Source organism: Oryza glaberrima, chromosome 7 (genome assembly GCF_000147395.1).
Source record: "Oryza glaberrima chromosome 7, OglaRS2, whole genome shotgun sequence".
In the NCBI taxonomy this organism is placed as follows: Eukaryota; Viridiplantae; Streptophyta; class Magnoliopsida; order Poales; family Poaceae; genus Oryza; species Oryza glaberrima.
In genome coordinates, this window is record NC_068332.1 from 8201186 (window position 1) to 8211778 (window position 10593).

Consider the following 10593-nt stretch of genomic DNA (forward strand, 5'->3'; position numbering starts at 1 on the left):
GGTCCGATATTTTAGGCCATTAGATTAAATATATTAAAATCATTCCTTCTAATATTGATCTGATGCAAATGGATGGAGATAAAGGTACGATGTACTATTCATAAATAGAAAAAAAACAAAAAAGATCCTTCCTATCCTATGCATATGGATGGAGAGGAATGTACGTACTACCTAAAAAAATAATTACACGTTACGTTTATATGAACGTAACGTACGATCGTATGAACCGAAATTAAAAAGGATAAAGCTGAAAAAAACCAGGTTATATATAAAAGTCCACTAAACTTTATAGAAACTCTCTTAAGTCGTCACGTGACTCCTACAAACACTACTAAGCCGTCACTTGGCGCTCTAGTAAATTAAAGAAATCTAAAAAGTTCTAAGAAAAAAAGAAAAACATCATATCATTGATTTTCATTTAATATGGTGGACCCATCATTTTATCTCCTGTTATCTCACCTGCTCACTTTTTTATCCAAATTTTCTAGCTAGCAGCTCAGTACATAAACAATAATATAAGAAATGCTATATTAACTATTCCCTCCGTTTCACAATATAAGTCATTCTAACATTTCCCACATTCATATTGATGTTAATGAATCTAGACATATATATCTATATAGATTCATTAACATCAATATCAATATAAATGTGGGAAATGCTAAAATAACTTACATTATAAAACGGAGGAAGTATCTATTATATAGTAAAAATCAAATAAACTCCCTACAAACGGGCTCAACCTATCGCATACATGGTGTGCTACAAACACTCTTAAGATGTCATATGGCGCTCAAATAAATTAAAAATCCTAAAAATTATGATAAAAAACAAACCATTGATTTTCCTTTAAATAGGTGAACCCAATAATTATAACTACTACAATAAATATTTTTTTAAACGATTTTTTCTATCTATATTGATTCACATGCATAACTAATTGCACATGTAATTAAAGAGAGGGCTAGCAGGATGGTAAAAAAACAATAAAAGTTGTTGAGATTTCTTCACGAAAGAGAGAATAAAGAACACTTAATTCAAAATAGAAAATATGTTACTTTAATTTTAATTTGTTTTGTTAGAACTATTTTCGAAACAAACTAATGCGTATGCCCGTGTAAATACGCGGGTTATCTTCCTAGTTAGAAATTAATAATTAATTAATTGAGTCATTAGCATCTCATCAGAAGCCCAGTTCGCTAGGCGCAGCAAAGCGGCGCGCAAGTTCGCACATTTGCTCTACGACGATGGTATATTCTTGTCAATTCTTTTCGAACATGTATATATATTCTCGTAAAATCAGGTAGAAAAAAAGTATATACTTTTAATTTTTTTTCAACAAGCGAATAACATAGCGCGTGTTACTGTGCAGTGTGATCGATATGTGTGTATACTTTTTTTTGTACGTAGGTATCACTATTGGAGAAGTGATCTTTAAAAGGTCGGGCGATTTCCATAATAGCCGGAACTAAAGTGGTTTATTAGTCCCGGTTTATAACTACAACGGTACTAAGGGATCTTTAGTCCCGGTTCGCCCCCTGACAAGGCACGTCAGACCCCTGTCTGGGAGCTGGAGAATTTTAGTCTCGGTTGGTAACACATATGTATATATTGACATTATATATATATATATATATGTATATATGTATATATGTATGTATATATGTATATATGTATGTATGTACCATAAATATCTCTATATATATGTGTGTGTGAAGCAAGCAGCACAACCAAATTAAAAATAAATAAATAAAATCTTTAGTCCTGATTCCTGGTTGAAGGTTTACTCTCGGGTATTTGAACCGGGACCAAAGACTGTCATCTTTAGTCCCGAATTCTCCCTCCCGATTCGCTACCCGGGAGTAAAGGGGTTACGAACTAGGAGAGATGTGCACTTCTCCAGTAGTGTGTGCATCGATCGTTTCGTCGTCCCTCCGACAAGTTGCGTCGGGTGAAGCTAGATGGAGACAAATAAGAATTGACTCAGGACTCCATTCTGATCGATACCTATAGCTAGCTAGCTAATGAGCAGTGACGATCGCGAATTCGGGATCAACATGGCAGCAAAAGAATTGACACTCGATGGGATGCCTTTGACTGATCGAAGTGCTGAAATCAATGGGCTCGATCTGCTAGCATATCATGACTGGAAGATGGCTTATCGATTATTAGTCATCCCTTCGCACCTATGAATTGCCGCGTTGGTCCAGCCCATGATGTATGGTGAATGATATAGTATACTCCCTCCGTCTCATAATATAAGAGATTTTGAGTTTTTGATTGCAATGTTTGATCACTTGTCTTATTCAAAATTTTTTTTTAAATATAAAAAACGAAAAGTTGTGCTTAAAATACTGTAGATAATAAAGTAAGTCACAAATAAAATAAATAATAATTTTAAAAAAATTTGAATAAAACGAGTGGTCATACGTTACAAGCAAAAACTTAAAATCCCTTATATTATGAGACGGAGAGAGTAATTATTTGAGGGTCGAAACGAATAAATTGAATATTAGTAAGTTGATAAGGTGATACAGAAATTAAAGTTCTCTAAGAGAAAAACTGATAAATTAAAAGTGCCAATTTGCAAAGTATGCCTACGATAATCCATACTATTATTATGATCGACCAATAAGCTAAGAGCAAGTATAATAGTGAGCTATAAACTTACTATAAACTTAGGTGGAGGAGAGAGGTAGCGAAAAATTAAGTATGTTGGCTCTCATGCAAAACCTAACTTATCACAAGCTTCAAGACAAATACATTAAATGTATAAGTGAGAGATAGAGAGAAAAAAAAATTGTAGCCAACCTTATAGCTAATTTATTATATATGTTGGCTCTAAAATAGACTAATAGTAGGAAGTTGGCTATATTATTATCCTTGCTATGAAAAGAACGGGACGTACGTAAGCGTTGCGACACTGTCATGTGAAGTAGCGCCTTGAGTCATCATCGTCTACTCAGCGCTACGGATCGGAGCTCCTTCACCAATTATGTGCATATTCTTAGATGATGTAAAGAGCTCCGGAATTCTTCACTTCCCTAATTGAAAAAAAAATGCTACCTCCATATTTTAATATATGATACCGTTAACTTTTTGTCCAACGTTTAACCATTCATCTTATTAAAAAATTATGTAACTATTATTTATTTTATTGTGACTTGATTCATCATCAAATATTTTTTAAACATGATATAAATATTTTTATATTTACATAAAAAATTTTAAATAAAATAAATGTCAAACATGGTTCAAAAGTCGACGACGTCGTACATATACGAAGTGAGTAATAGTTACCGCGTACTCTCTATACAAGGGGCGACGATGCTGTCTGTTTTCCAAAAGACCGACGAAGCTAGCTAGAGTCAAGTCAACATGCAAGTGGTACATCATGTATTCACATTTAAGCTGGCCCCGACTAATCATCGATTCATTGCATGCATTTACCAGCCGTGCCTATAAATTAAGGTAACCATACCTGCAAACACACTGCAAACTCGCATATGTGCACATATCAATATATCATACTAGTACCATTCTGCCGGCATCAAGTTCGGGCTTCGAGTGCCCAGCTACCGCGAGCTGTAAGCTTCTCTTCTGTAGTCTACTTTCACTTGTGATCATGGGAAGTGGGAACATGTCATGTTATTCTTAAGTTAAACATTAGCATCTTTTCTAAATATCCAAATGTTGATGGCTGTATGAATTATCTACAGCTAGTTCATTACAAAATATAAGCCGTATATATATATGGTTTTAACGTGGTCTTCATTATTATATTTTGACAATTTATTTGTTTCAAAGGACATCATTAACAACCAGAATCATCATCGTATAAAAATATTTTAAAATTTGAATCCAAAACACTATCACTTGTGTAGTTCTACAAGCCATGCACCTCATATATATGGTTCTACCTCGACCAAAAGCTAGTCAAAACGATCCCATCTCAAACCGTGTTCATCAGACGCATGTCTTCTCTCCAGTTCCCACCTTTTACAAGCCTTTGTCCCGAAAACAGCATAGCAACACAACGGTTGCCGTGCTGTAAGAGGAGTGCTGCTTACACACAAATGGTACGTATATCCGAGGCTGTACAACTTTTCCCCCTCCGTTTCTATGCACAAATATAACCGAGATCGATTGAAATTTGGGGCCTCATCTTTTCGCTTTATGCTTATACTATCAGCTAAAATTTAAATTTTAAACCTTAAATTTAGAGTTGATTTTGAGGTTTTTTCATCGAAGTTTATTTTTCAACCTTTACATTTAGATTGCTAAGCAAACGTATATAAAAGTTTTATTTACAAATTACAAATATGTTGTTTCGCTTATTCCACGAATAAACGAAACGATGGTCCGTACGTTGATCAAACAAGCTCACTACGAAGGTTACTAGTGTGAGCCTTGTGTACGTTCTTGGCCTCGTCCTTCCATATCTAGTTAGTTTTTTTTAAAAAAAAAAGATAATGTAAATCGTTTACATATCTAGTTTTTGCCATAGGGTATATAGACTATAGACATAAAAGAGCATTGCTAAATTAGAAAAAAACAGAATAGGGCGACGGGACAGATCTCGACACTCCACTCAAATAAACGAGAATTCGATTGGAAGTCATATGGTCCGTTGATTGCTTATAATCGAACAGTCTATAATGGATTGGGCGGTATATATCTATAGGAGGGGATTAAAATGTGAGCCATGTATTAATTTAAACATGGAAGGAAAACACTGCATGCAATAAACACATTGCATAGAATTGTAATTTGAGGCTTAGTAATCCACAATTTTTTAAACCTAGCAAATCCCTTTAAATTTATTTTCTTGCACATGGAAAGCAGCGTTTACAATTTTGGTTCGAAATTTCGATAATTTTGGTCCCCACCGGCAAATCAATATACCGATAGAAATTTTCATATTTTCTCTTTTTTTGTGGAATTTGGTCAAATTTACTCAAATTCGATCAAAATCTTTCAAAATTTCAAAAAAATAATGGTCCGAAAAGTGCCGAAAATCATGAAATTTGGTAAAATTTCGGTCCTACCAAAATCAAAATTGTAAACCCTGGTGGAAAGTCGAAAGGATCTCTGCAACAAAAAGAAAAGGGGAAGTCAAAAGTAATATCACTGGTCATGGACTAGCCATAGGAACTGCCACTGGTGTCTCATGTCAGCATGGACTAAATTATGCAATACAACGTTCGGTAACCAGGAAGGAGCCTATAATTAGTCAACTAATGTTTTCATGTATGCATCGAGTAGTGAATAGTTTAATTAGAAAAGGCACACTACTAAAAAAATAGTTTTCGCTGACAGTCAAAATGGATTTTCGCTAGCGGCTAGATGTGCCGCCAGTGACTAAAGGCAAGTGAAAATAATGCTGGCCGCCAGTGAAAATTGAGTTTCGCAAGCAGCTATGCTAAGACAACCGCTAGCAAAAATACCATTTTGGCTAGTGGCAAAATTAGACCACCAGTGAAGACAATTTTAGGGATAAAAAAATTCAAAATGGTGCCACCAACCGCCACAGCCGCAAACACCACCGGCTGCTGCCGCAACACCTCACCGTGGCCGCCGCCTACCAAAGCCCAAGCCGTGGTCGCCAGGTGGTAGATTGGGGGGGGAGGGGTTGGAGTAGCCCAGCCATCATCGTCGTTGTGGCAGCCCCCATTGTCGTCGTCGTCGTGGCAGCCGCCGCCGGATCCACCTCCTTCACCGCCGTGGAGGACCGCCTGAGCACCACCGCCGGCGGATCCGCGCCCACTCTCCTACCACCATCGCTTCCCGCTCCGTTGGCCTCCCCCATTGTTGCGGCGGCAGATCCTTGGTAGCCGCTAGTGAAAATCCTATTTTAGTTGTCGGTAACCTATAAAAAGATCTTTATTTTTGCAAGCAGACCTATTAAGTGACCGCCAGTTAAAATCAAATTTTTGCAAGCGGTTGATAACCGGAATCCCTCCAATTATTTTCACAATCGTATTTTCATCAAACCCGACAGTAAAAATAAAAGGATAATGCTATAAAAAATAATTTTTCTAGTAGTGACAGCTTGAATTGGGTGTAATGTATCTTTGAGCTGAAAGAGATGATGACTAGTAGCTTTCTTGTGTGCAGGATTTTTATGAAGAAAACTCTCAACTCTGTACAGCGCTGAAAGGAAGCTAGTTTTCAGATAATCTTAGCCTAATTAAGCTAAACCATTCTTCAGGTATTTCAACTACTACCAACTGAGTGTCCGAACATTTTATACAACATTGAAAATTTAAACTTTCCGATCCGTTTCAATGTATGAACACAACCAAGATCGATCGAAATTCGAGCAAACAAGCTCGCCATGACCATGAAGGTTACCACTGCAACTGCACATTTCCTCTTGGTGTTCTTGGCGTCCACCATCTCCCATTCAGTCATCTGCTCAGCTCTCGGAAACGAAACCGATCAGCTGTCTTCGCTGCTTGAATTCAAGAACGCGATGAGTCTCGATCCAGAGCAATCCCTCATCTCATGGAACAGCAGCAACCACCTGTGCAGCTGGGAGGGCGTCTCGTGCAGCTCCAAGAACCCACCACGCGTCACCGCCATTGATCTCAGTCACCAAGGTCTAGTAGGTCGCATCTCTCCTTCGCTCGGGAACCTAACATTCCTCAGGAACCTCTCCCTGGCGACGAACAGATTCACCGGCCAGATTCCGGCGTCCCTCGGCCGCCTCCGCCGCCTCCGGTCACTCTACCTCAGCAATAACACGCTGCAAGGGACCATACCGAGCTTCGCGAACTGCTCCGAGCTCAGGGCGCTGTTCCTCGACGGCAATGAGCTCGCCGGAGGACTCCCCGGCGCCGGCGACCTGCCCGTCGGCATCGAGGCGCTGGTGCTCTCGTCGAACCGTCTCGCCGGGACGATCCCTCCCTCGCTCGGCAACGTCACGACGCTGAGGAAGATTGCCTGCATGAACAACGGCGTCGGCGGCGGCATCCCCGGCGAGCTCGCCGCGCTGCGCGGGATGGAGGTGCTGGCCGTCGACGGAAACCGGCTGTCGGGTGGGTTTCCGGTGGCAGTCATGAACATGTCGGGGCTCGCCGTGCTCGGCCTCAGCACCAACGGCTTCACCGGCGAGCTGCCGTCCGGCATCGGCGGCTTCCTGCCCAAGCTCCGGCAGCTCACCATCGGCGGCAACTTCTTCCAAGGGAATATCCCTTCTTCCTTAGCAAATGCTTCGAATCTTTTCAAGCTTGGTATGTCTGACAATAACTTCACCGGTGTGGTGCCTGCCTCCATTGGCAAGCTTGCCAAGCTTACATTATTGAACCTTGAGATGAATCAGCTCCATGCTCGTAGCAAGCAAGAATGGGAGTTCATGGATAACCTAGCTAATTGCACCGAGCTACAAGTACTCTCTCTTGAGAAGAATCAAATGGAAGGACAGGTACCAAGTTCACTAGGCAATATTTCAGTTCAACTTCAGTATCTTTACCTGGGGCTCAATAGATTGTCAGGGAGTTTTCCTTCTGGCATTGCAAACCTTCCAAACCTGATAATTCTGGCACTGGATGACAACTGGTTTACAGGTTCTGTACCACAATGGCTTGGAGGTCTCAAAACATTGCAGAGCCTAACAGTGTCCTACAACAATTTTACAGGGTATGTCCCCTCCTCCCTTTCCAATCTATCACATTTGATGGAGCTTTTTCTAGAGTCAAATCAGTTCATTGGGAACATACCTCGAAGCCTTGGAAACCTTCAGTTCCTTACAACAATCGACATTTCCAATAACAATCTTCATGGTAGTGTGCCAGAGGAAATCTTCAGAATTCCAACAATAGAGCAAGTTTGGTTAAGATTCAATAATCTCAGTGGGGAACTTCCTGCAGAAGTAGGGAATGCCAAGCAGCTCATGTATTTGCAGCTTTCATCCAATATGTTGTCTGGAGATCTTCCTAATACTTTGGGCAGCTGCGAAAATTTGCAACATATTGAGCTGGATCATAATAATTTAAGTGGAGGTATTCCCCCTTCGTTTGGCAAATTAATTAGCCTAAAGTTTCTCAACCTATCACACAACAAGTTAACTGGATCAATACCAATGTTACTTGGTGATCTTCAGCTTCTTGAACAGATAGATTTGTCATTCAACCATCTTAGAGGTGAGGTCCCAACTAAAGGTATCTTCAAGAATTCAAGTGCCATACAAATTGATGGAAATCTAGGGCTTTGTGGAGGTGCACTAGAGTTACACCTACCTGAATGTCCTATTACGCCATCAAATACGACTAAACGCAAGCCATCTGTACTAGCCATAGTGATTCCATTAGCTAGTATGGTGACACTTGCATTGGTGATATTGGTCTTGTTTATCTGTAAGGGAAAACAAAAGAAAAACTCAATGTCTTTGCCCTCATTTGGTAGTGAATTTCCCAAAGTTTCTTATAGGGATCTTGCCAGAGCAACAAATGGGTTTTCAACTTCCAATTTGATTGGCGAAGGAAGATACAGTTCTGTATACCAAGGACAGTCATTTCAGGGCATAACCGTAGTTGCTATCAAGGTTTTCAGTCTAGAGACAAGGGGAGCACAAAAAAGCTTCATTGCAGAGTGTAATGCTTTAAGAAATGTGCGGCATCGTAATCTAGTTCCTATCTTAACGGCGTGCTCAAGCATTGATTCAAGTGGGAATGACTTCAAAGCATTGGTATATAAATTCATGCCACGGGGAGATTTGCATAAATTACTGTACTCAACTCCACATGATGATAGATCTTCAAATTTGTGCTCTATTTCACTAGCTCAAAGGTTAAACATTGTGGTTGATGTATCTGATGCATTGGCATATCTACACCACAACCATCAAGGGCCAATTATTCATTGTGATCTCAAGCCTAGCAACATTCTTTTGGATGATAGTATGACAGCTCATGTTGGAGACTTTGGACTTGCAAGGTTCAAAATTGATTCTAAAACATCTTTGGGTAACTCAGTTTCAACTTCTTCATTCGCAATAAATGGAACCATAGGATATGTTGCTCCAGGTATATATGATCCATTTCACACAGTATTTTCTTAACAATTAATTGAAGACAACAGTTTCATAATTTGTTTATATGACATCTAAAATGAACTCTCTTCCTGCATACGATATGTAGAATGTGCCATAGGTGGTCAAGTTTCAACTGCTGCAGATGTATACAGCTTCGGAGTTGTTCTCTTAGAGATATTCATAAGGAAGAGGCCAACAGATGACATGTTTAAGGATGGATTGAGCATTGCAAAATATGCAGATATCAACATCCCTGACAGGTTGCTGCAGATTGTTGATCCTCAGCTGGTACAAGAGTTGAGCCTCAACCAAGAAGATCCAGTTGCTACCGATGAAAATGCAGCACACTGCCTTCTTTCTGTACTGAACATTGGACTTTGCTGCACCAAGTCATCCCCCAATGAGCGCATCAGTATGCAGGAGGTGGCTGCCAAGCTGCACGCAATTAGGGATTCCATATCTCAGAGGTTACTGAATCAACATCAACACTGTTAGTTGTTCTGTTTTGTCTGAAACTCCGAATAATTTTCAGAAGACATGCTGTACGCCAAGCACTACCTCTAGACTGAGCCGGCGCCAATTCAGTTATATCGATGGCGACCACCACAACACGTGGGGATCTATGCTCTTGGACATGGAGCAGAGGGTCCTCATGGAGGAGATCGTCACACTACTCCCCGTCGAGAGGGCCGTCGCCACGACGAGGTTCGTGCTCGGACTTCTCCGCACCGACATGATCCTGCACACTGGCGTGGCGTGCCGAGACGCGTTGGAGATGAGAGCCAGCAAACAGCTCAAGGAGGCAACGCATGAGGACCTCCTGACCCCAACACCGGCAACTTTGTGGAGACGCTCTATGACGTGGACTGCATGGAGCGGATGCTGGAGCAGTTCATCGTCACAGTTCACGAACTCGTCGGTGTACGTTCACCGGTCCGTCTCGCCACAGATATAGGACGAAGGCTAGGTGGTTGACGCATCCTCCAGCGAGCTCATGCCAGGGGTTAGAACAGTGGCCAAGCTCGTCGACAGCTACTCCCTCATTCCCTAAATATTTTACGCCGTTGACTTTTTAAACATGTTTGATCGTTCGTCTTATTTAAAAATTTAAGTAATTATTAATTCTTTTCCTATCATTTGATTTATTGTTAAACTAAGAAGGTAGCCCACGCAGATGCGCGGGCAATTTATTTTATATTTATATAAAAAAATTCTGAAAAAAATCATATATTATCATATTAACTATAAGAACAGTAGATTACCTCGTAACCTTACCATAAAAGAAGGAAATATTTATATCGTGAATTTAATAAGGTAAATGATAGTGTCTATCATATTCAAACAAAAAATCACTTTGTTTCGGTTATATGTAAACTTACCTATCATCATCCTTTGCAAACATAATATGAGTTTTGATGTTTTTTTTTTCTTTTATTATACATCTAATTCACTTACGCATGTTCATGGGTAATGTACAAAGAAATACTCTATATTGTCAAAATTATTTGTACTAATTGTTAACACAATATATATGAGAACTACATAATTAAAAGGGATAA

The 10593-nt window shown here is 39.9% G+C and overlaps 1 pseudogene; it reads left to right on the forward strand.

Moving 5' to 3' along the window:
- The first annotated feature begins 6343 nt into the window (after nt 1-6343).
- On the forward strand, nt 6344-9509 carry LOC127778275 (putative receptor-like protein kinase At3g47110; annotated as a pseudogene).
- The last annotated feature ends 1084 nt before the right edge of the window (nt 9510-10593 follow it).